We start from the raw sequence: 26,931 nt of genomic DNA, 5'->3' as shown, positions 1-26,931 counted from the left end.
GGTCTGAACCCAGCTTGTTCTTCTCCAAGCTTCCCGTCTACAATTTTTCTTTTTTTTCAAGTGTATTTGCATAAATCTTACAAGGAACACTCAAAAGGGAAATTTTTCTATAATTCTTACATCCAGTTTTATTTTCTTTTTACAGATGGGTACTATGAGTTCATATATGCTATGAATTCATATATCAACGGCAATGTGAAACAACTGGCAGGCAGAAGAATCTGAATACAGATCAACGGCTGGCAGTTTGAACCAAGTTAGCTGGGTATTGCAGATGTGGAAGAGATTGGGGCCTCACCATGTTACTATCCTATACTAGCACATGGAGAAACAGAAATATCTTACAAGCTATGCTTTGGAAGTTGGAACCCCTGCAACTTCCCAGCTGCAAATAATTACAAGGAAGTAAAACTAACAGAAATGCAGGCTATATACTTGGACAAAACCTGATAACTGTATAAGAAATCAAACAGATTTTATAATGATAAATGCAAATGCACTCCATGATGATGGTCACCTTAAATCGAAAAGGAAAGTCAGCATCTGATATTCCTCATTTGAAAACAAGAAAGTCTTGAAAATTGGAACTTGGAATGTGAGAACATTATATAAACTAGGGAAATTTGACAATCTTATACAGGAAATGAAAAGACTTGAAGTTGCTGTGATGGGAATTATAGAAACAAGATGGCCTAAAATGGGAAAACTAGAAAAAGATGGCTTTACATTTGTATATTTTGGTGGAGAGAAGAATGAATATGGGGTGAGTCAATGATTAAGAAATGCATCTTTAAATCTGTAATGTGGCTGTTGCCCATAAGTGAAACAATGATACTTATTAAATTAGCTGCAAAGCCTTTTAACATCACAGTTATTCAAGTTTATGCCCCTACAAGAACTCACAATGATGAAGAAATAGAAGATTTTCATAACTTACAAAAATCTATAGATACTCGTAGTGATGGGTGACTTGAATGCAAAAGGTTGGAGAAGGGGAAGAAACTCTGGTTGTTAGAATTGGATTGGGTGAAAGAAATGAGAGCGAGGTGAGAGATTGATACAATTCTGCATTCAAAACAACCTACACATAATGAATATTTTCTTTCAACGTTCAAAGTGTATTCTATAAATTTGGACAAACCCTGATAACTCTATTAGAAATCAAATAGATTTTATAATGATAAATAATAGATACAAAAATAATATAACCAACATCGAAACGTACACAGGTGCTGATATAGGTTCAGACCATAACCCTGTTGTGTCTACTTTAAAGATTAAACTAAAAAACATTTATAAAAACAATTATAGTGAAAGACTTGACAGTTCTGAATATATCTGACAACGTAAAGGTATTTAACTCAGAAATTATAAAAAAATTATATCATGAAGGATACAAAACAGAAAACAATATACTTAGCAACACAGGGGAAATTGAATAAAGATGGTCAAAATTTAGAAGTGCAATATATGAGGCAGTCAACAAGATAATTCCAAAAATGAAATACAATAAGAAGAAAACCAGGATGACAGAATCAGTATTAGAACTTATGAAAGACAAAAAAAGAAAAACACAAAATGGTATAAAAAACTCAGTAAAATGATAAAAATGAATGCAGAAAGACTAAAGACAAGTGGCTAAATGAAAAATGTAAAGAAATAGAGGAATTGGTCAACAAACACAATAGTAAAGAAATGCATAAGTCAGTCCAAGCTCTGACAAAAAGAAAATTTTTAACCATAATCTTTGTATAAAAGATCAAAAAGAAAAAAACACTACTAGAAACATACGACATCATAAAAAGAATATGGAAAACACCGATTAATTCTGATCGCACAGAAGCACCAGATATACAAAATATGGATGGTGAACCAATTACTTATGAAGAAAAAGAATATGCTTTACGTCAAATGAAAACAAGTAAAACACCAGACCCTGATCAGATCCCTATTGAATTGTTAAAGAAATTAAATGAAAACAGAATTAATGATCTAAAGGTTATTTTTAGTATAAAAAAAAAAAATATATATATATATACAGGAAATATCCCTGATGATCTAAGAAAAGCCATCCTTGTCACTATCCCCAAAATTTCAAGAACTTTTGAATGTTGAGAATATAGACTAATAAGTTAAACACGCCATGATACAAAATTCCTACTGAGAATAACCCTAGAAAGAATAAAAGGTACTTTATCAAGAGACACAGAAGACACTCAATCAGGTTTTCAAAAAGACAAAAGGTACAAGAAAAGGAAGTTTCAATTTGAAAACATTATGCAAAAGAAGCCTTGATAACCAGAAAAGCATATATTATCTTTGTTTTATTGCACCAAAGCATTTGATTCAACAGATCAAAAAAATTAATCTATATATAGATTAATTAATTTCTTGTGATCCAGATTAATTAATCGTTATATGAGGGTGGTCTGAAAAGTTCACAGCCTAACAATGAAAAAACGAATTTATAATTTCAAAATTATTTTTATTTTTCAACATAATCTCCCTTAAGACTAATACATTTATTTCAGCAATGCTGCAGCACCATTATCCTGTCCCTGTAGCAAGGAAGAGTTTCAGTTTTGGGAAGAGATAGAAGTCAGAGGAAGCCAAATCTGGGGAATAGGGTGGATGATCCAATTCATACTGCAGATCCCTTAATTTTCCCATGGTCAAAAAACGTTTGTAGCCAAGTGTATTGTACTGATGAAAGATGATTTTTTTTCTTCTGCAAACAAGATCTTTTCTCACAAATTTTTTCATCTAGTCTGGTTAAAAGATTGGAATAATATTCCCAGGTTATTGTTTTACTATTTTCAAGAAAATTAATAAACAAAATGCCTTTAGCATCCCAAAACACCGATGCCATGACCTTTCCTGCTGATGAAACCAACTTGGTCTTCTTTGGTGCTGAACAACCAGCTTCTGTCCCCTGTTTTGACTGCTGTTTAGATTCTGGTGTAATGGCGAATCAAAGTCTCATCCATAATAATAAATCGATGCACAAAATCAGTTTTATTCTTGTTAAAACGCTCCAAGCACTGTTCAGAGATTTTCATGCGAGTGCGTTTTCGATCTGCTGTGAGCAAGTGCAGCACCCATCTTGTGCAGTACCAATAAATAAAAAAGCTAAGTATAACTGTTAACCAAAAGAAAACTGAACAGGTTCAGACTTTTATATATTTGGGAGAAATGTTTACAGAGAAGAAATTCCCTTAAAGAAATAAAAAGAAGAATAGAGATAGCAAGAAAAGCCTTTATTGATATGAAAACTGTTCTAACATCCAGAAACATTAACATACATACAAGAAAAAGATTAGTGTTATATCTCGTCAAACCTTCTACAATTTCTCTAGAGCAGTGAAACTTGGACTCTAAATAAAGAAGCCAAGAAAAATTAGAAGCTTTCGAAATGCGAACTGTCAGAAGAATGCTGAAAACATCATGGACAGATTAAATGAAAAACAAACATGTTTTAAAGAAAGCAAAAATGAAAAGGACATTAATGTAAATCATTAAAGAATGAAAACTTAAATATTTTGGACATCTAACTAGACAAGAAGGCATTCAGAAATTAATACTAGAAGGGAAACTGGATGGGAAAAGGATCAGAGGTAGACCCAGAGAATGTGGTTGAAGATATCAAGAACTGGACTGGCTTGAATTACCATAAATGTTCCAGAGCAGCAAAAGAAAGAAAAAAGTTCCATGACATGGCTGCCAACCTCCTTCTATGGGATGACACTTAAAGAAATAGAAGAAGTGCTCTACTCCAATCATCAGGAATTTGAGGCTCTAAACAGGACTTCTGAATTATGCAATGAAGCCACTGTAAAAGTTTTATACTCCCATGTTTGTGCATTTCTGGTTGAAATCATCTACTCCAGCTGCTTTACCTCATTTCAGGTTTTTTGATGGCTTTTTCTACTACAAGTACTGAAGTAAAAAAAACATTAAATGTTTGTTGTTGAATGTTTTCTGCCACTGTGCTGTCACTGCATGTTTCATTTAGGCATCTTTCAAAGTAATTTACCTCATATATCTAGAATATCTTTATCTTCAGTTTTCATGTCACCTTTATCATTAATGATTCCTTTTATAGTCCTCTTTCCTGCATTTCTAAAACTTTTCAACAGCCTCCACAATATCTTGCACCTTACTGGTATTTATTTTCTATGTTCTTACAGGTCTTCCCATGACTTTTGTTTAGCTAGTTTTACATAGTGCTTTGCTTTCGTTAAGATTTTGTTACGGTAATCTATTTTATTTAGGACTACAGTTGCATGGAGGTTTTGCACTGTTGATAACATCTACCCTGGTGAAAGACTAGCCATTAAAAATCTTAAGAAAGGACATCACCATCCTCCAAGCTGACAAGGGTATTGCAACTGTAGTCCTAAATAAAACAGATTACCATAACAAAATCTTAACATTATTAGAGTCAGATACATACTCGGAGAAAGAGATCCAACGAGGGAGATACATAACAAAACCAGCAACCTTCTAAAAAAGACTGGAACTTCCACGAAACATACGCCTTTCTCATCGTTCTTTACATCTGCTCATCCCCAGATTATATGGCCTCCCGAAGGTACACAAGGAAAATTGTCCACTAAGGCCTATCGTTGATAGTATTGACTCATCTACATATAGGTTATCAAAATATCTAGCATCATCCTTAAAAGGTTTTGCAGGAAAATCTCCTTCTTACATCAAAAATTCAAAAGACTTCGTCACTAAAATTAAAAATATAAAGTTAAAGAATTCAGATATCATCGCGAACTTTGACGTGGTAGCACTCTTCACAAATATTCCAACTCAAGAGGTTCTTAATATTTTAAGTAACAAGATCTCAAAAAAGATGTTTGCTCTGCTATCACATTCTGTTAACTCAGGCTACTTTGAGTTTGAAGGAAAAATTTATAAGCAAAATAAGGGATTGGCAATTGGCATCCCCCTGTCTCTAATACTAGCCAACATTTTTTTCGAGGATTTCGAAGAAAAGGCAATCTCCTCTGCTACACTTAAGCCTAAAATATGGCTCCGATACGTTGACGACATATTCCTTATTTGGGAATATGGTATAGATAATCTTCACATTTTTTAAAATCACTTTAAATCACTTCCACCCAGACATCAAATTGACCGAGAAATTGAAGAAAATGGATCTCTGCCTTTTTTAGACGTCAAACTCACTAAGATGTCTGACTCCATAAAAATCTCGATCTTCAGAAAATCCGTGGGCATTGATTTTTCTTTCCTTTTCTGTTGTTCTCTGCAAGTTAATTTAGACCTTTCACTTTTCCTTCCAAAATCCATACCAAAACTACTCTTGGAATCTCTGCTGTCCATTCCATTCTCAGTTCCAATCTATTTCAATCTGAGTTTTTTCCACTGGTGATACTTTTTTGCTCAGTAGCTTTATATAATTCATTGTTTGTTATATATTGAAGCCAAAATACTTATAATATTTGGCACACACGGTTTCTTTAAAAACTATTTAATTGAACTTCCTGTTTTCTGGTCAATTTTTATGTCTGATCCATATAATGATACCACCTTAACATTGCTAGTGAAGATATTTATTTTAGTTTCATTATAATATCTAGATAATTTCCATATATTATTCACATTTCTGAAAGCAGTATTTGCTTCTGTCAACCTTTGCATTAAATCCCTGTCAGTTCCAACTTCAGTATCAACACTTCTATTATTATCAACATTTTACAGAAAATTTTTCTATGTAGTAGATTAATTCTCCTCTAATTTTCACATCTAGTGAGATCTCCTTTCTATGAATTATCATTCCACTGTCTGAGTATCTTTTCAGTCTCCAGCATACTGTTAAAGATCACTCACAATTTATCAGCAGCAATTTCTTTAGTTATCTTAAACATTTCTATTGCTATAAATTAATTATTATTATAATTATTGCTATAAATCTTCCAACAAATTTCTCTTGCTATATTACTATTGCTACATGCTTTTCTACTTTTCATTTTCACTATTAGATTAATTATTTAATTTTTAGATATTGGTTCTAGTGTATTTAAATCTATGCTTATAGGAGATTCATTCATTATCGAACTTGTCAGTTATATATATGCTTTCTACATTTAAAATCTCATCATTCATAGTACTAATTCTAAGTTTCCAAGCATTTATAGGTAGAGCTATCATTAAAAATAATAAAAGAAAAGAAAATTCAGTTTTAAACATTTGTACCACTTGGCATGAATAAACATACATTTAAAGTGAACTCTATGATATGATTTCTGATACACTAATATACAAACAGCTGAGAAATTTTGCTGTATCTGTTGAAGATATATATATCCATCTTCTCATTGTGTTAGGCTCAATGACCTGTCAAAGCCAAATAACTTGGCTTCTTAGACACCTGATTTGATGTAGATTTTTTTTTTCACTAGAGCTCAAGCCAGTAGAATAACAGTTGATCAAATCATTATCACTTTGGCATACTGTTTGAAATGTAATATAGCTGGTCTTTTTTTTTTTTTTTTTGTGTGTGTGTGTGTGTGTGTGTGTGCATGCTCCAGGATGACCTTAATATGAAGGTTGAAATGTCGGAAATTAAAGTAATTATTCCTAGCGCTGTTGTAGTCTCCATAATTTTACTAAATTGAAAGCTGATCACCATGTAACACTAAAAAAAAAAAGGATCTTTGACAGAATAATAATATTCCTTACACAGACTAAAGAAAAAGTGCAAGAGAGCAATGAATCTCCTTTCTACTGTGTCCTGTTCCGAATGAGATGTAGATGAATCTTTTACTAATATGGAAACAGTTATCTCTTAACTATGCTCTAAAAATAAAGTCTCTTCCAGAACATCCCACGAGGACTAGTATTTTTTTCTGTACATTAGGAAGCTCAATATTATATGCATCAAACTTCCATTTGATATGCATGCATGTAAAAGAGATTATGCAAGCTATTGATGTGACAACATTACTCACACTGAAAATAACAGTATTCCTCCATGGCAGGTTTGTACTCCATCATGTGGAGTGCAAACTTTCAATGTGCCAACTAAGAAAGTCTCACACTCCATCATCCATCTATGCAGTTATTTAATTTACACAGAATAGAGCACTCAGGTTTTCGTCCCATTCCATACTGATGGTTCAAAATCTGAGACCTCTATTGGTTGTGCTGCTCAGATCCTACTTGATTATAGTAATTATACAACAGAATTGCATGCAATTCAACTTGTGCTTGTGCATATAAAAGAAAACTGCTACCAAAAAGTGTATGATTTATACAAACTCATTGAGTTCTTAATAGGCCATTTCCTCTTTTGTGCACAATCTACAATACCAGTGCTTTGCAAGGTTCTACAACTGTTGTACAAATCGAATGTCCTTAATTTTGCTATTCAGTTGTGCTGGATTCCCAGCCACACTAGAATTAATGACAATGTGACTGCAGATGCAACTGTTGGATCTACTCATATTATTTCCACATGCCGTGTGCCAGTCTCTCTACAGACTTCAGACAGTTTATAAGATCCAAGCTAATTAGGCAGTGACAGTCATCATGACAGGAGCACTGACAAATAAATTGCCAGAGATTAAGCCTGAAGTTAAGCACTGGCAGTCTAGTCAACATAGAAACAGAATAGAAGAAGTTATTCTTGCTATGCTTCTCATAGGTCACAGTCATGTAACTCATTCTTGTCTATTGAGAACTGATAACTCACTTACGAGGTGACAATTTGATTCCAGAACAGCCATGTAGTGTCGCCCGTGTGGTGATTTGGTTGGAGTCATGTGAGTAATCATCTTTGTACATGTTTTAACTAATGTGTGTATAAACCTCAAGTCGACAGAGCCATTTGCTAGTTGGCTACTGCAAAAACAATAGAGATCTGCATGTAAACTTTGGAGTAAAAATGTGTGATCGAAATTTGGAACAGCATGTTAACATTAAATTTTGTGTGAAAATAGGCAAAAATGCTACTGAAATGTTGGAGCTGTTAAAAGTGACATATGGTGTGGATGCTTTGAAAAAGTCGAATGTCTCTGAGTGGCATAAGAGATTCAAAGGTGGGCGAGAAGATGTGAATGATGACCCCAGAAGTGGGCAGTCAAAAATGTTCTAAGGGGATGGATGCACAATATATGATCCTCTTAAGTAGGATCACCTAGCCTCTCCTCCCTAATCCAGCTTTCACCTCCATGTGAACCCTGGAACTTGAGCAACCAAGTGGAAGATTGAGTACTAACCCCAGTGGGAAGCTTAGTCAGGTACAAATGAGAGAGGGAGACTTGGGACAAGTTTGGAGGCCCTATGGTGGAAGCTGGAAACCCCATCAAACTAGGCTGTGAATGGCCAATAACCAACCCAGCTGAATCTTTTCTTACCGAATGTCTCAAGAAAGAAGTAACTGGACTGTCACTCTGGAAAACAACTCAATAAGTTAACTGATATGAGCAGGATAAGAAAAGGGGGGAAAAAATAATAAAATAAACAAGAATATCTGGAATGTTGCTACTTGGAATGTCAGGAGTATTTATCACAAATATCAAGAACTAGACAAAACCCTAACAGAAAAAAAAAATCAGATTAGCAGTAATAACAGAAACAAAGAAAAAACAAAAAAGCTCAGATGAAACAGATAATTACAGCTATATCTACAATGGACTCAAAAAACAAGAAAGAGCAAAAGTAGGAGTAATGATTTTTATTCACAAATAAATTAAAAAAAAATATCACACGTTACAAATACTGGAGTGAAAGAATTCTAGAATTAAGATTGCAAATAAGCTGTGGCTTCCTGGCTATTATTGGACCCTATGCCCCAGAGGAAGGAAGAAAGGAAGATAGCAATGCCTTTTATTCAGATTCACAAAAAATAAAAGATAAAATAAACACAAATGATTATCTATTAATAATGGGAGATTTTAATGCCAGAGTAGGGAACATTTCACCAGGTACAAATATAGGAACAATTGGTGAAACAACATGCAATAAAAATGGATATAGACTTAGGGATCTTTCTGCATAAAATAACTTAAAAATTACTAACGCTTTTTTGCAAGCATAAATTCACTTGTGAAAACAAGAAACCTGAAAAGTATAATAGCTAATAGGAAAACAGTTAATATGATACCAGACAGATGGGTATTTAGAAGTGCAGAAATAGAATCTGATCATATCTCTTACAAGAAAAATTAAGAATATCCCCAAAGATTGGTTAAAATTAGCCAAATCAGGGCCAAGAGAAATCTTCAGGAATCTTTTAGAGTTCGACTCTTGGATGATAAAAGTATCAACTACCTTCATTCACAAAGAATAAATAGAAAACTGGAGGAAATAAAAAAAAATGATGATATAGAGATAGAATGGAATAATTTAAAAAATGTATTAATAAATGCAGCAACAGAATGCCTCAGAACAAAAAGTGGATGGAAGAGGAGAAAGGGAATAAGAAACTGGGATGAAAACATTGAAGCAATAATCAAAGATAAGAAAGAAGCATATAAACAATGGATAAACACAAAATCACTAGAAGCAAAAAAAGCATGTCAAAAAAAGAATAGAGAAACACGGGATAACTTCACACCACAACTGGTGTGTTTGGTCTCTTTACTGTAAGAGATCTTACAGTAAAGAGACCAAATACATGCAAAATTCTAAGGATATGAATAAGGAGATAAAAGAAAAAGTGAAACTTGAAATAATCAAAGAAAACCTGACTAGACTTCTTCCAAAACTTGTGGCAAGATAGTAACAAATCTAAAACTGACATAATGCTAACTATACAGCAGAAGAAATAACATTACAAGAAATCCAACAAGCGATACAGCAAAGCAAATCAGGAAAATCCCCTGGAGGAGTGGAATAAATATAGAACTTACAAAATATGCAGGCATCCAACTCATCATAGCAAATCAAATCAGGAAAGCAAATATAGCAAATCTAAAACTGACATAATGCTAACTATACAGCAGAAGAAATAACATTACAAGAAATCCAACAAGCGATACAGCAAAGCAAATCAGGAAAATCCCCTGAAGGAGTGGAATAAATATAGAACTTACAAAATATGCAGGCATCCAACTCATCAAATGATTCTTAAAATTATTTAACAATATCTGTTGTTAAGTTGGAATAAGGCAATTATCATCCCAATATATAAAAAAAAGCCAAAATTGCATCTATAAAAACTACAGAGGAATAAGTCTTCTAAATACTGGTTATAAGTTATATGCAGTAATATTAACTTCAAAACTTGAATCATGTGTAGAAGATAAACTTTGTGAAGAATAAAATTACTTCAAAAAGGATGATCACGCATTGATCCAGCTTTTACATTAAAATTTTAATGGAAAAACATTACGAATACAACATAGAAACACACGCAGCATTTGTAGACTACCAGAAAACCTTTGACAAAGTCTTAAGGAACAAACTGTAAACTATAATCAAGAATCTAAACATTCAAAATCAGCTGCTTGCTGCAACAACTAACATGCATCAGAACAACCAAATAGCTATAAGAATCAATGAAAAGTTACAGAATGAAAATCAATAAACAGAGGGGGAGCATCAAGGATGCCCAATGTCACCACTGTTATTTAATATCTACATAGATGAATTAGTAAAGAAATGGAAGGAAAATATAAAATTGGCATTTAAACTGGATCATGAAACTATATTTAATACCCTTTTGTTTGCAGATCAACATCACCAGAGTTAAAGATCGGTACTATCAACGTAAGAAGCCTGAATGGCAAAGAAATGGAGCTAGCTGAGGAATTAGATAAGTACCAGATCGACATAATAGGGGTGACTGAAACAAAAAAGACCAAAACTGGTGAGATCTTTCTAAGCAATAAATACAAAATGTTATATTCAGGCAATGACAATCAAGGAAAAGTTGGAGTAGCCATAGTATTCAACACAAAATATGAGGCTAATCTTCTTGAATGGCAGTCAGTCTCAAGTAGAGTAATGTGGGCAAATATGAGAATGGGGAACTGGACAATGAGACTTATTTGTGCCTATGGTCCCACAGAAGGTTCTACTAAGGTAGAAGTGGAGGAATTTTTTGACGCTCTAGAAAAAGCAACTGACACAATGAAAAAGGAAAAGTTGATCCTTGTTGGGGATCTAAATAGCAGAGTAGGAAATGATTGTGAGACATACAAAAATATTTTGGGAAAATTTGGAGAAAAGAGCAAAGCTAATAATAATGGCAAATATCTGTTGGATTTCTGCTCAGGACATGGACTGGTTATTACTAACACCATGTTCCAACATAAAAATGTGCACAAATTCACATGGAGAGAAGAAGCTAGGAATAAGAAAAGTCTCATTGACTATGTTATTGTTGATAGTGATGTTTTCTCCCTGGTGCAGGACACCAGAGTTTACAGAGGATTTGAAATTGGAAGTGATCACTATTTAGTCTTGAGCAGGATAAAATTGAATTTAATATTGAAAAGAATAACATGTAAGAAAGTTTTAAAGCGAATAAAAGTTGAGCAGCTCTCAGATGTGAACTGTAGACTAAAATACAGAAAGATTATTGAAAAGAAAATGAAAGAGTTTGAGAACAGGAATCAAACCTTGGAGGTTCAGTGGCAAACTCTGAAGAAAACATTGATTGATTCTGCCAGAGAGGCATGTGGTGAGGTTGTGTGCAAGGATAAAAAAATCAGAACTCCCTGGTGAACACAGGAAGTTAAAGAGGCAGTGAAGGAAAAGAAGAAAGCATATCAAAAGTTCCTGTCAAATAAGTCAGCTTTTACTCTTACAGAATACAGAGACAAATGTAAGAAAGCTAAAGAGTGTGTAAAACTAGCTAAACAAAAGTCATGGGAGGACTTTGGCAAGAATATAGAAAATAAATATCAAGAAGGTGGCAAAATATTCTGGAGGTTGTTGAAGAAGCTTAGGAATGGAGGAAAGAGTGCTGTAAAAGGAGTTAGAGATGATAAAGGTGATATGAAAACAGGAGAAAAAGATATCCTTGAAGTATGGAGTAATTACTTTGAAAAACTGCTAAATGAAACAAGCAGTGATGACAGCACAGTGATAAAAAACACTGACCAGGCATGCAGTCAGGAATACATATCCATATTTGAAGTAGAAAAAGCCATCAAAGGCTTGAAATGTGGAAAGGCAGCAGGAGTAGATGATATTCGACCAGAAATGCTGAAGTATGGTGGTATAAAAGTCTTACAGTGGCTGCACTGCATAGTTCAGAAAGCCTGGACAGAGGGACGAATTCCCGATGATTGGAGTAGAGCTCTCATAGTACCCATATATAAAAAGGGAAATAAAACTGAATGTGAGAATTAAAGAGGTATTTCCCTACTGAGTGTTCCTGGCAAGATCTATGCCAGTATACTTGAGAAACGGTTGAGAAGAATTGTGGAAGAAAAGCTTGGTGAAGAACAAGCTGGATTCAGGCCAAATAGAGGCTGTCAGGATCATATCTTCACTTTACGACAAATAGTCGAGAAAGTATGGGAATATAACAAAGATCTGTATTTAAGTTTTGTCGATTTGGAAAAGGCATATGACAAGGTGCCAAGAGAGAAGCTATTCAATACGCTGCAGTTATATGGTGTCAATGGGGCATTATATCAAGCAATACTTAGTCTTTATTTGAGTTGTAAGTCAGCAGTTAGAATTGAAGGAAGTACAGGAAGATGGTTTAATGTTAAATCTGGTGTGAGACAAGGATGTACATTATCCCCTCTGTTATTCATTATCTATATGGATCACATTATGAAGGAAAGTGGTATTAAACCTGATATCAAAATTGGAGATGTTAATGTCAGCTCTTTGCTTTATGCGGATGATGTTATACTTCTAAATAAATCCGCTACAAGTCTGCAAGATTCTCTGACTAAATTGAATAGCTGTTGTAATAGATATGGTATGAAGGTCAGCAATAAAAAGACAAAGACAATGAAAATAGGCAGAATCATTGAAAATGTCAACTGCGTTGTGAATGGAGAACCTGTGGAACAAGTAAAACATTTCAGCTACTTAGGCACAATTTTTACTGAAGATGGTAAATTAAATATAGAAATAGACAACAGAATCAGCAAAGCTGGTATGGTGGGAAGTCAATTGAATAAATTCATATGGAATAAGAGAGAAATTAGTCGGAACACTAAATTAGCTGTATACAAGACAGTGTTCAAACCAGTTTTAACTTAAGAATCTGAGAGCTGGGTCAGAAGTAAAACACTTGACCAAAGACTAGAGACCGCAGATATGAGAGTCCTGAGAAAGATTAGAGGCATGAACAGATGGTATCAATGGCAATATCATATTAAAAATGAGGATATTAGGAAAGAACTTGACATTGTCAGCATCCAGGAATGCATTAGCAGAGCTAATCTCAGGTGGTATGGTCACTTAAATAGAATGGGAGAGGAAAGATTAGCAAAACAAGTGTTCTCTGCTAGGTTGGCAGGAAAACGACCCAGAGGAAGACCAAGATATAGGTGGATTGATACGGTACAAAGTGCCTTAGACGATAGAAATATAAGATCTGATAATGTTGGAGTCTTGACAAGTAACAGACTGATTTGGAGGAAAATTGTAGATAGGAAGTTAGTAATGATGCAATTTTTTCATGTGGTACTGTCATATCCTGTACACCCCTTGAGGGTACATAGCAGGAATTTGATGATGATGATGATGATTGTTTGCAGATGACCAAATAATCATAGTAAGAAGCAAATATGAACTCCAAAAATCAATACATGCCTTAAACATAAGTTCAAAAAAAATTTGAAATGCAAATATCAGCAGACAAAACAAAAATCATGCTTTTAAAGGACTATTTCCAGTCAGAAGTATCATGATTGAAAATAAAATTTATTTCAGAACAAATCAACTGTTTCAAATACCTTTTTTCATCCCAGTTTCCTATTCCCTTTCTCCTCTTCCATCTACTTTTTGTTCTGAGGCATTCTGTTGCTACATTTATTAATGCATTTTTTAAATTATTCTATTCTATCTCTATATCATCATTTTCTTTTATTTCCTCCAGTTTTCTATTTATTCTTTATGAATGAAGGTAGTTGATACTTTTATCATCCAATATCTTTGTATCATATACAAAAGAAGCTGACATTGACATCGAAATTTCATCTAAAGATAACAAGAATGATCAATAATATCTTCAAACCTAACCAAGTTCAAAAGCATACAAGAATACAAGTTTATAAAGTTTTGTCAAGACCTTCTCTACTGTACGGAAATAAATTATGGACCATAAAAACTGCAGAAGAAAAAAAAAGAATAGAAACTGGAGAAATGAAATGCCTGTGAAGGACAGCAGGCTATATGCTCTATGGGACAAAAGAAGAAGCACAGAATTATGTAAAGAACTAAAAATAAACTCAATACTGGACATAGTATATAAATACTGAAAGAAGTGTTGTTGTTGAGTCCATTGAAGAGCTCCTAGATATGATCGTGGAACTATAGAACTGCTTTGGCAATCTGTTGAACTTTGATGGAGTAGAGCTTTTCTCTTTTCTCTGTAGAGCAGCAATTGCTGGTCTACAGAGAAAAGCAGGAATAAATATGGGCAAGTGTTAGTTCAACTCCTGGACAGTTCTTGCATGCTTCATAGTTCCTACTACAGTCTGGCTGAATTTTCATGCCTTTAAAATGTTCAATCCTTAGGATTGAACATTTTAAAAAGACTATGTCTGATGATGATTGTAGTTATTTCTCTATTTTCATTAATTTCATTCTTCTTCTTGAGTGTTTGTTTTACCAATCTTATTTTGGCAACTGAGTTCGCATCATTAGTGATAGTGGGTGTAATTTTTGAGATAAATGTCTTGCTTCTTTGGCTAGACTGTCTGCTCTATCATTGCCTTCAATATTTACATGGGCTAGTATCCATTGCAGTATACAGTTCTTATTTTTCAAATTTAACATTGTTAGTTGGTCGTGAATTTCCTGTGCGAGTTCTGTTTTTCCATTTTTCAATGCTTCAAGTGCAGATTTAGAGTCGCTGTAGATGGTTATTCCTTCTGTAATGTTTATTACTGGATTAGACAGATAGAACTTGAGAGCTGTTTGTATGGCTGTTAATTTACAAGTGAAGTTTGAAGCTATTTTGCCAGCTGGTTTTGATTTGCATTTACTTGCCTCCAGGTAGAGTTAGAAAAAACCCCCTGAACCTCCTTGGTTAAGTGCTTCCTCAGATGATCCATCAGTGTAGGCAATGACATGGTTTAGATTATTTAAGTGATGTATAGCGTCAAGTCCTTTTCTTTTATTTTCTTCTTGTGAATCCTTTTTTGAACAAGGTTCTAGGAGATTTAAGTTTATCATTGTGATTTTTTGATAGAATAGCAGAAAGGAATGGCTCTTTGCTTATTTCAATGGACAGGTGTTCTAAGTTCATCTGTTTTCTAATTTCATGATCGTATTGTATAGTGGATGATTTGTTCAGTCTAGATTTTCTTGTCCTGGCATCAAAAGTCCTGAGTGAGATGTGATCCTGTTGTTGGCTCCTGATTCTGTTAGTGATTTCACATATTAGAATACAGATTTTCTTCTGTATTCTAATATGTGAAGTCCACACTCGTGTTGAGCTTTTAAGTAATTTGTGGATGAGACTGCACCTATAATAATTTTTGTTGCTCTTGATTGTACTCTGTCAAATTTTACTTTTGAGCTAATAGAAGCTGGAGCCCAGATTGATGAGGCACATTCCATAGTGGGTCGTATGAGTGCAGTATATGTAGTTTCGAGTGTCTTCGGTTTTGCACCCCACTTTGTTCCACAAAGCCTTTTGATGACATTAAGCTTTTTAAGAGCTTTATTAGATATATTTGTAATATGAGTTGTAAATCTCAGTTCAGTATCTAGGGTTGGGGTCTAAGTATTTTGGAGATTCTGTTTTTGCTATTTTGATTTGAACAAGGTTCTAGGAGTTCAGTTGAGAAGATGCTCAGTTCTATCAGTGGAGAAGATGCTCAGTTTTGTTTTTTCTGGGTTTATCTGTAATTTAAGTTCCTTTGCCCATCTTTCTAAGCCTTTTAATGAATTATTTAGGACTTTTCAGATTGTTGAGAATTGGTGCTTGTATGCTAGATTGCTATATCATCTGTGTAGCATGCTATTTTTGTCATTTGTTATGTGAGAACGGATATTGTTCATATAGACGAAAAATAGGAGTGGGCTTAAGACAGAACCTCTAGGGACTCCAGCCCCAGTTCGATGCATGTTGGAATAAATTCCATTAACTTTTACTTTCATTTTTCTTCCTTTCATGAAATCAAAAATCTAAATTAATGCAGTCCCCCTTATTCCAGTATAGTATGCAATTTTTATTAATTTTTGTCAGAAACTGAACGAAGTGGATTTAACATATCAAAAGAATGGACAGTTCAAGACTCCCCCCCCCCCCAAAAAAAAAAAAAATACTCCAATACCATCCATTTTGAGGATATAGAAGTTAGGGATGACCAAGGAAAAGATAGAAAGAGACCACTGAGCATAAATCCATGAAAGGATGATGACTTTTATTATTCCTAACACGGTTGCAGTCTCCATAATTTACCGAAACAAATGCTGATCACCATGTAACACTAAAGAAAAGGATTCAACCTATCCTCATAAGACACATTCCACAGAGATGCTGTAATTTGTTAACTCACCTCCAGATCCTCTCCACCTTTTCCTCCCCCTCAAGAAACCAATGTGATCAAATCTGTGTATAGTAGTCCATGTGGGACCTTATCAAAACCTTATAGAGCTATAATAACCTCCTTATCTGCTTGTCAATGAGTTCTTCAATAACTACATAACCCTATATACTATTTTAACCACTTTTGCAATATGCACTCTGAACTTTAACTCACAGTCCACTAGCACCTCCAAATTAACTTCCTGTTGCCCATTTCCATTGATATTATTATTAGAACTTTATTATTAGACACCTCCAGGGAGTCCAAGGACTCATCGAGGAAGAGCACCTGCTTTACAACTGTCTCCACCACTCAATCCACCAACTGGTCGCAACTACACCAACATCATCTACCGCTGACCACCACCACTATTTTCCACAAACAATCACAAACATCCATGCCCACGGTGGGATTCGAACCCACAGCCTTTTGGCTGGGGAGTGGATTCGCTAACCACTCAGCCAACCAGGCCGGCATATAATGCACAGCTACTAATCTTTTCATGCCTAAATACATAACTTACATTACAACATTACACTTCTGCCTACATTACAACATTACACTTCTACCAAATCAAACTGACAGCCAATCTCCTTTACCCATACTGTCAGTCGTTAAAAATCACCAAATAAGATCTCTACATCATCTTTATTAAATATTGTTCTATACAGTTTTGCATCATTAGCAAGCAACTGAATATTTCTCCTCAGATCACATTATATCACTAATAAATAGCAGTGGTATGAGTAAAGAACCATCCACTCCATCAGCCACTCATATCATAGTTTCACGTCCCAATTTGCTCCAATTTATGTAAAAGAATCCCACAGGGATCTATTAATATGCCTTTGCAAAATCTGGCAGTATCATTGTGTAACGATTCCTTTTATCCAACTCCACTCAACTGTCACTTTATTATAAAAAGGGAGTAAATTATAGAGGCTTCACAAACCATGCTATTTCCCATATAGTATCCAACTATTCCAGAATTCTGTTAACTACTTCTCCAGTGCCCTGACCAACACTCTTAAGATGCTCATTGGTCAATAATTTGATACTTCAGTTCAGATATATCTTGCTTGCCTGGAAAGAACCTCAGTTCAAATTTCATTTGTGATGGAAAGAATGTTAGTTCTTTATCAAGGAAGGCTGAATTAGCCAAGCGGCAATAGAAGCAACAAGGTTATCCTCCTCCTTGAACTTTGAGCTTTTCATGCAAAATATGGAATGACCTTGATGTACAAAGTGCAGTTCAGATTTCTGAATTAATTATTTCATTTCACCAGGAACACATACTGGAGTTCACATGGTATTATGTTGGAATGTGCATGAAGTTAAGAATGAAGATGACTGCAATGCATAAATATCATTTCACAGAAAAGTCTGAGAATATTTGAAATAACTTTTGAGGTATGCTATTATAGATGCATATATGTATATTATAAAATAGTACTCACAACATCATTTCAAGTATCTTTCCTCCTTAATTAACATCCTCTGCAAAGTGCAAAAGAACAGAAGACTGTAAATGATTATGTTCATGGTCTTCTAAGAAAATGACTCACACTTGAGTTACAGATGCATGAAAGCAGTAGATCTTGAGGTTTATTATCTATCATAAATATATGGCATATGGTCACAAAATCCCCACCCTCTCAATAGCAAATACCCAAGAATAAAATCGACAACATAAGAAAACAAAAGTAGGATGCACAAGCATTCTTGGCATATTAATATCGAGAATGCCTTCAAGAAGCAAACTGATGGCACCTTGGTTTGTTCATTTAAAAACTATGTATCCTGGATAGAGAATATTTCACTGTCCAGCCTATCACACTGCTACTTGTATGTTACTATATACTAACAATGCATAGAACAAAAACATACTCACTTAACTTAAGGCCCACTCCTAGAAAGAGACTAGACTAGAGGTAGGATATCCAAGGCCTGTTGGCCATGAAGAGACCCACCAATCCATTTTGAAATTCCTTCCTAATTAAAAGGAAAATTTGCTAAAAAAAAACAAAAAAACTGTGAAACCAAGAAAGAATACAAAATCATTAATATTAAAGAACATGGCATGAGAAATTATTAATGAAAATAAATCTTGAAAAGAAACATAATAAAAATGTCAAAAATCAAATGAACTGAAATAATTCAAACTGCTCTCCATAATTGCTGTCATATTTTGAAGAAAGATTTCCACCATGGAAATCTTTCTTCATAATATGACAGTAATATAGTCTAGTATTTGCAACAGCACAAGCAATACTAAATACATTCTTGCTCTGTTAGCAATCACATCTTACAGTCCTTTGACTTGCAGGATACTAATATCATAGGTTCCTGCATATCACTGAGCTAAACCAGTAGTTTCAAATAGTGCTGCCTGAAAGTGGAAGAACCTTAAAAATGAATATGGTCTACTTGCACTCTCAGTTTCCATAATCAAGAAACAAACAATGGACAATGAAAAGAAGCAATGATAACTATTAATGAAAAAATAAATAAATAAATAAAATTGCACTAAATATGAAAACTGAAAAGAAATTAGTTGTTTACTGCTAGTAACAACAAAAATATTTTGGAAAATTTTGATAAATAGTATTAAAAGTGAAACAGAAAGAAAATTACGATATAAACAAGTTGATTTTAGAACAAGTAGAAATGCCATACATCACATTTCTACTTTAAAGAATATCATTGAACAGCAAACAGAATTTAAAACCTCACTATGCGTAAATTTTATAGATTTTGCCAAGCCTTTTTTAATGTGGTTCCCACCCACGAAAGGTTATCTATACTACATCTATACTAAAACTGGTAAATCTATACTACATCTGTAGCGTGGATGGGCTAAGAATTTTTTCACCCATTTTTATCAATTTTATGTGTATTTTTTGACAATATTCGGAGAGACCTTATGGACAATTATTAGAAGCTATGGAATTCCTCACAAATATGTGAGAATAATAAAAGAAATGTATAAAGAAAGTTAAAGTTGTGTTACTGCACAGAAAACAATATCAAAATGATCTGAGATAAATGATTAGTGTGAGAACTGATGTAACGTCTGATCTAGCTGATCAGATCTCGCAAGGATCTGATCAGCTTGGATGATCTCGCAAGGATCATCTGATTTATCATTGATTGGATTATGAAAAAAAAAAGTTACAGATATATGGAAAGGAATAAAATGGAATTTTAGATCATGGAAAATCTAGATTATGCAGATGACACAGTTTTATCAAAACATACTGAGATACAAGCAAAATCAGAAGCATTATATAAAACAGATGAAAAAGTTAGACTTAAAATAAATGCAAATAAAACAAAACTTCTTAAATTAAACAACATATGCCAGGCAGAAATTAAAACTGTAGAAAATGTGCATTTAAGCTTAGGTGCTGGTTTAAGCTTATCTTCAGATTTAATAGAACAAAAATAGCATAATGAAATTATTAAACAAAGGTTTAATAGTTGCAATATTTCATCTTTGGCACACAGACATCATCTAGGATACAATATAAAAATTGTAAAAACACTAATATACATGAACAATAAATAATATTGGGAAAGAGGTTTAAGAATTAGTTTACCAAATCTTGGAATGCTTCACATAACTAAATTTATTTAGAGTTGGCTAGTTTTGAAATGTGCTGCTGATTCAAAAAACATCTTTCGAGTTTATATTTGCTTGATGTAATTAAGGCATAGTAGTTTAATCTCATTTGATACTGTGCAAGGTGTCCATCACACAATGCTCAGCTAGATCTGACTGATCATAGTTGTGGGGGATATATTTCTTCTGTTCTAATCTGTATGTTGAGAGGGATATGAGATAATGGAAGGAAATTGTTTTGTTCATCTTTTTTGTCATTATAGCCACTGGGTGAGAAGGTACAGCAAATAACAGAAAATTCAGCAGCAAAGAAAGCCTGGTTAGAACAGAGGCTGAAGGCCTGTTAACAAGGATTTTTATGATACTATATTATTGGGGGGGGGGGTATATGTATCTACCCTTGCGAGCAAGTTTTCTGTAAACTGAGAAGAAAAGAATGTCATTAGAAAGATTTGTGATTGCAGTGTATAAAAAAGACAGAGTATCGTTATTTTCTTTTCAATAGTAAACTGGATTCTGGTAAATTTTAAGACTTTAGGCTTCTAGTTTTCAATTAACTGTCTGAATTATTTCACTGAGCTGTTTTTAATCCATTAAATAAATAAGTTAAGAATTTTACATACTTAGGAGTTAGTGTTGACACCGAAGATAGAACTGACATGACAAAGCAAATGATTATTTCAGAAGATTAAATAATACAATAATCTACTGTTCATCTGACTACATTGAGAAGACAATTTGCCATTCTGATACTCAAAGAGTCGGATAATTGAAGTACAGTTGTATGGTGCTGTACCAGAAGTCGGCTGACTAGCAAGGGTTGGTTAATTGAAGATTAGATGAACAGTAGATTACTGTACATGGAAGTCATCCAAACATTATAATAAAACCAAAATAAAGATTTTCAACAGTTAAGGTCAAAGGTTAAGATATTCAAATGTTAAGGTCAAAGGTTATGATATTCAAATGTTAAGGCCATATATGGATCAGATACATGGAAATTGACAAAGAAACAAGAAATTACATTAAATGGTTTTAAAAACAAAGTGTTTGTGTAAAGTCCCAATATATGACAAATGAAGAATTATATAGACAAGCAAAGCAAATAAGTATCAACAGTGAAATAAAAATATGCAGATGGAATTACACAGAACATATAATACTGAAAATCGTCAAAGGAGAGATTCCATGAATTGATTTGGCATGAATCACAGAAGAAGAGAGAAAAAAGGAAAGTCCTAAACTAACTTGGCAGAGAATAACCGAAAAAGTAAGAATGCAGGTAGGCAGAGCTGGAGAGCAGCAAAATTGGCTGCAAAAGATGGGATTAACTAAAAAAAGATGGGCCTTGGCCTTATGTGCCATGAAGCACAAAGGGGATAGGTAGGTAGGTCAGCACACGTGTGTGTTCTTCAGAAATTATTTTTTTTATAGTTCAGTATTACAATTTTGCATTTCTAGGATTGCAAGTGTATGTGACTACAAGGCTGCAGAGCTATTAGCATATTTTATGATATGCTTTTGCATTTCAAGTAAAAGTCAGATATGTTCATATATTTTGATATCTCAAATAGATTATACAGTTGTGGAATATATCACATTTGGGATGATGTTAGCAAACAACTCTCCTGGTGCTGCAAAACAGGCAAGACTGGCTCTCCTTCTTAAGAACAGTAACATTTACAAAGAACTGAAAAAACTTTCTGCTTTCATAAGTTTGGTTACAGCATCCCCTGTCAATACAATAGTCACCACTTGATAAAATTAGTTTATCTCTATGTCAGGAAAAAATAATAATAATAATAAATGCAAAAGTGCAGCCTGAAGAACCAAGATCTGAAATCACACAGAAGATGCTGAGGTTCTTGTTATTTATTTAATTTTTTAAAAGTATTTACTAACACCACAACAGGACAAAATAAACTACGAATTTATTAGGTCAGCTACTGTTTCATTAAATTCAATGTTTGGGACAAATGCATCAGCACTACAACCAAACATACAGTCGAAAAATTCAAACTGTAAGAACACAAATCCTAGGGTGATCTCTGGTCATTTGGGTTGTAATTTTTAAAATTACAATCCCATCAAAGTAAAACCAACTCATGCAAAGAATACCACGCTATACAGATTAAGATTCAAGGCACTCTTCCTAAAAACAGTCAAACCTTTATAACTCAGGAGAATGACAGTCAAAATTTTAAAATCGTCATATCAAACCTCAAAATTAAAAAGAAGGTTGAAATACATTGATGATCTTCAATGAGATCCAGCAATGAATAATGTCAAATTAATATTGGCAAAATGCTGGTGATAATATGGTTTATTACAGTTCAGTGTTGGTATCTTTCAGTTTCTCCATGTCTTCACTAGTCACATCACAAGAGAATTTCTCCATTCTATACATTACAATATTGATCACATGTTAATTAATCAATATTAAATTTTAATTTTAATTAAAATTTAATCAATTCATTAATATTGATCATACCTCACTTTGAATTCATTCAATACTAGTGCATTCACCACTCACTCTAGCAAATGCATTCACATATGGAAAAAATATGCTTATTTTCTTGCTAACCACACCATTATAATTCTTAATCATATCACTTCTCCTTTCTCAATTTTTTTGTTGTGAGTGGGATTAACTGTGAATAATATTCCCTCTAATTTTTGCCAACCCATATGCTCAAGAAAAATATTTTGTGTGTAAGTTTCCAGTCTCAGACTACGTGTGCAGCACACATCTTTGTTAAAAGATATTGTACATTGCATGTGCTAAATATTTCTATAAGAGCAATCTGTGAGGAACCTTTATCTGGTTTCTTTCGACTAAAGGTGAGTTAGCAAGCTTCATACGGTGGTAGAGGGATTTTTTCACCCAGAAACTCAGGGTTTTTTTGTCTCTCAGAACAGGCAAACTGGCTCCCGTGAACAAACATGGATTTATAGTCATTAATCCTTACGGCCCAGTCATATGCTCTATTCCTCAGCTATATGCTAGTCCCAAGCCCAAATAAAAATGGGGAGAGTTAGGGAAGGCAATGGTGAACTACCTTATAAAAAGAATCTCACCAGCAACACTTTGTGGCAAGACACTTGCCTACAAAGTCACCAAGAGTTGGACACGACTGAATGACTAAATCATCAGTCTAAATGCTTACTTCTTTAGCTACTTAAATAATACTGAAGTTTATAAACAATTATGCAATATTTGTTCAGCCAGTCAAATGTGTCAATTTGCAGTTCTTTTTTGCTTTATTTTCAACAGCGACATTTTGAGGGTTTAATGCACTAAAACTGCTAATGTAATATTACTCATATTAATGTTGCCCCTTTTTTGTGTCTTGCTATAACCTGTAAGGGTTATAGCAAGAGTCAGGGTGGCTGAGTGGTCTAAGGTGCCAGACTTAAGATCTGGTGATCAAATCCTGTCCCTGACAAAGCATGTTTTTTTTTTTTTCCCCTCAAAGGTATCTCTACCTTGACATTATTATTATTATTATTCCTGATACCTCCAAGGAGTCCGAAGACTCATCGCGGGAGGACATCTTCAACTGTCTACATCTTACCGCTACTACGAATCAACGCCATCTACCGCCCACCTCCAACACTACCACAACTAGTAATTTTTGTCTGTAAATTGCGTGTGTTCTGAAGGGCCGATTTGTATGTATGCGGGATGAAAAACCCGAGTTTCCGGGAGAAAAAACCCTGCTACCTCCGTATGAGATCGGCTAACTCACCATCGATTGAAATCGACCAGATAAAGATTCCTCCCGTCGCGACGAGAATCAAACTTAGGCCTATTCCAATCGAAGGGCGCAATGTACCGTCGTTCTTCCAATTGCGCTACGGAGGACATGGTATGGGAAGCTTGCATACTCTAACAACCCAGAAAGCTATACCAGCGGCTGCTTAGCAACGAGCAGGGCTATCCAAGCCAGTCAAGGTCTCATTTGTTTAGGGGCCAGACAAAGTGAGATATGCTGGAAGTGGACAATAGCACATTCCAGTACTGAGATGAGGCTGAAGATATGCAATATCACCAAATGGCTCATGTCTGCACAGCTATTTGGCAAGGCTGAATCAGCATTATTGGCAATAGCTCTGTGGTAGAGAAGGCAAGGGGAACCACTCTACTATCCTCCCATGACAACTACAGCCACAATGAAGAATGATGGAAAGAGTGAGACAGCTACCAGCCTGATAAACCAAGGTGGTGCATGTTCCTTTTCCCTCTGGCACAGAGGGGAAAGGAACACGCACTTCCAATCTCGACATCTGCTGAGAACCTATGACGCTCAAAGAACTGATACCTTCCTCAGCCACAATCCAACTATAACCAAAAAGCACCAATTAAGGAAAATTATACACATTGGTACTTGAAATGTACAAGGATTACTACATACGTGCAAACTGGACATAGTGCAAAATGAAATCGCAAGACTAAATATTGATATACTAGGAATCATGGAAACACACTGGGAAAACATGAGACAATTTACTTCACAGCTAGGCAATATCACTTATATTGCTTGACATCATTCTATAAGCAGAAATGGAATAGCAATAATTTGTCAAAAAATGTATGTGCAAATCAGTGTTGAGCTACAACTCTATCAATGATAGAATAATTTCCTTAAGAATTGAATGTAATCCAATATCAATCACACTCTTATAAATTTATGCCCCTATAAGTGGAGACAAAGAGACCATTTAGAGATCTGAATTTAGTCATATATGCAATACCGGAAAGACACATTTTGATCATTAAGGAAGATTTCAATGCAAAAGTTGGAAAAATATGAAAGACTATAACAAGACAGTCCTGGGATCTCACGGACTCGGCATCCAAAATGAAAGAGGTGAAAGACTGATCAACTTTTGTATAGAAAGAGAACTTATGGTTTCTAACACCTTCTTTGAGCAACACAAAGAAGGTGTTAGAAACACCTTTGTCACCTGGAGACAGAACAAGGAAATAAACTGATTGCATCCTTATTAACAAAAGATGGAAGTCTATGATGAAAAATGTTAAAGCATTTCCCAGAGCTGATTGTGGCTCTGATCACAAACTTCTCATTGCTGATATGAAAATACATTTGAAAACAAATAACATATTCCAGATTCCACTCAGATTAGACTTCACAGGAATTACTGAGACATATAGCATTAAAGTGGAAAATAATTTTTTTAGAACTATGGAATTACACTGATGAAACGGTCCCAGAAGAGCTTTGGGATAAAACCTAAATAATATTAATGGAAACTGCAAAGTCAACGTTGCCCAAAAAATCCAAAATCAATACACCCTGGATATCAAATGAAACTCTGAAACAAGTCAAGAAAATAAGAGAAATAAAGTCAAAAGGAATTTCAACAGAAGATGATTGGCAGATCTATAGCAAGTTATCCAAGGTCATCAAACAACTTCATCATTACAGATAAAAACAACTTTATCAACAACATATACAGAGAAATTGAAGATCACTCAAATCAAAATCAAACCAAAGACCAATTTAACAAAATAAGGCTGTTGAATAGAAAATTTAAACCAAAGTATTCAAGTATAGCCAATGTCAACAATCGTATTTTTACTGATCTAACGGACATCCTTAATAGATGGAAAGACAATTGCCAAATCTATACAAAGATATTTCAGTCTCATTCAACAAAGAAAACACCAGACTTCCATGAAGAAACTTACATTTTAAAAGAAGAGGTCGAAGAAGCTCTAAAAAAACTCAAAAAAGGAAAAAACCTTTGTATTTGGCCATGACCAAATACCAAGCACACTTCTCGCATATCTAGGACCCATAGGAATTGAAATCATCAGAAACATTTGTAATAAAATCTGGGAGAGATTGGCCTAACGATTGGGAGAGATTCTAAGAAATCCATTTTTATCCCAATACACACACACACACAAAAAAAAAAAGGAAATGTCAATGAATGCAATAATTATAGAACTATAGTCTTGATCTCACATGCAAGCAAAATTCTTCTCTATATTATTATTATTAAAGAAAAGACTAAAACCAGGGGTCAGCAAAGTGGTCAATATCGACCCCTGGGAGTCGATGTGGCTATCCAAGCGGTCGATAAATGTCTAGGGTCAAAAGGAGGTTTAAATTTTTAATGTAAAATGTTTTTTATAAATTTTATAAATATAAAATATATAAATTTTTATAAATTTTAAGTATTTTCTTTCATTTTCTTTAAATATTTCTTATTGAGAAGCAGTAATGAAGTAAAAGGGTGAAGGAATTGTTATTTGTAAATTGAGAAATTTATTATTGATAACATTTATTTAACATGATGGGGGTCGATGAGGGATCAAGGATTCCTTGAAGGGGGTCAATGGTCTAAAAAGTTTGCCAATCCCTGATTTACACAATATGTCAGGCAACAACTTACTGCTCGACATATTATTATTAATATTCCCTTGTATATTCTCTCATTGAGATTCTGAGAAATCCATTTTTATCCCAATACACAAAAAAGAAAATGTCAACGAATGCAATAATTATAGAATTATAGCCTTGATCTCACATGCAAGCCAAATTCTTCTCTATATTATTAAAGAAAGACTCAGAA

General features: G+C 34.1%; 1 protein-coding gene across 8 annotated transcripts in view; it reads right to left on the bottom strand.

Annotated features, from left to right (window-relative positions):
• Positions 1 to 26,931, bottom strand: part of pps (protein partner of snf) — a 553,267-nt gene that overhangs the window by 428,694 nt on the left and 97,642 nt on the right. For 7 of the 8 annotated variants that reach the window (XM_090406767.1, XM_090406772.1, XM_090406773.1 and 4 more), the window contains one exon: positions 18,598 to 18,718. The exons of the other annotated variant lie outside the window; for it this stretch is intronic. The gene's annotated coding sequence lies outside the window, so the exon portion shown is untranslated. The remainder of the gene's footprint in view (positions 1 to 18,597; positions 18,719 to 26,931) is intronic. 8 annotated transcript variants of the gene reach the window in all.

The sequence above is a fragment of the Typopeltis vanoorti genome, chromosome 17 (assembly GCF_054136105.1).
Source record: "Typopeltis vanoorti isolate ZY-2024b chromosome 17, IOZ_Tvanoo_1.0, whole genome shotgun sequence".
NCBI lineage: Eukaryota > Metazoa > Arthropoda > Arachnida > Uropygi > Thelyphonidae > Typopeltis > Typopeltis vanoorti.
This window is presented reverse-complemented; position numbering and strand designations above follow the sequence as displayed.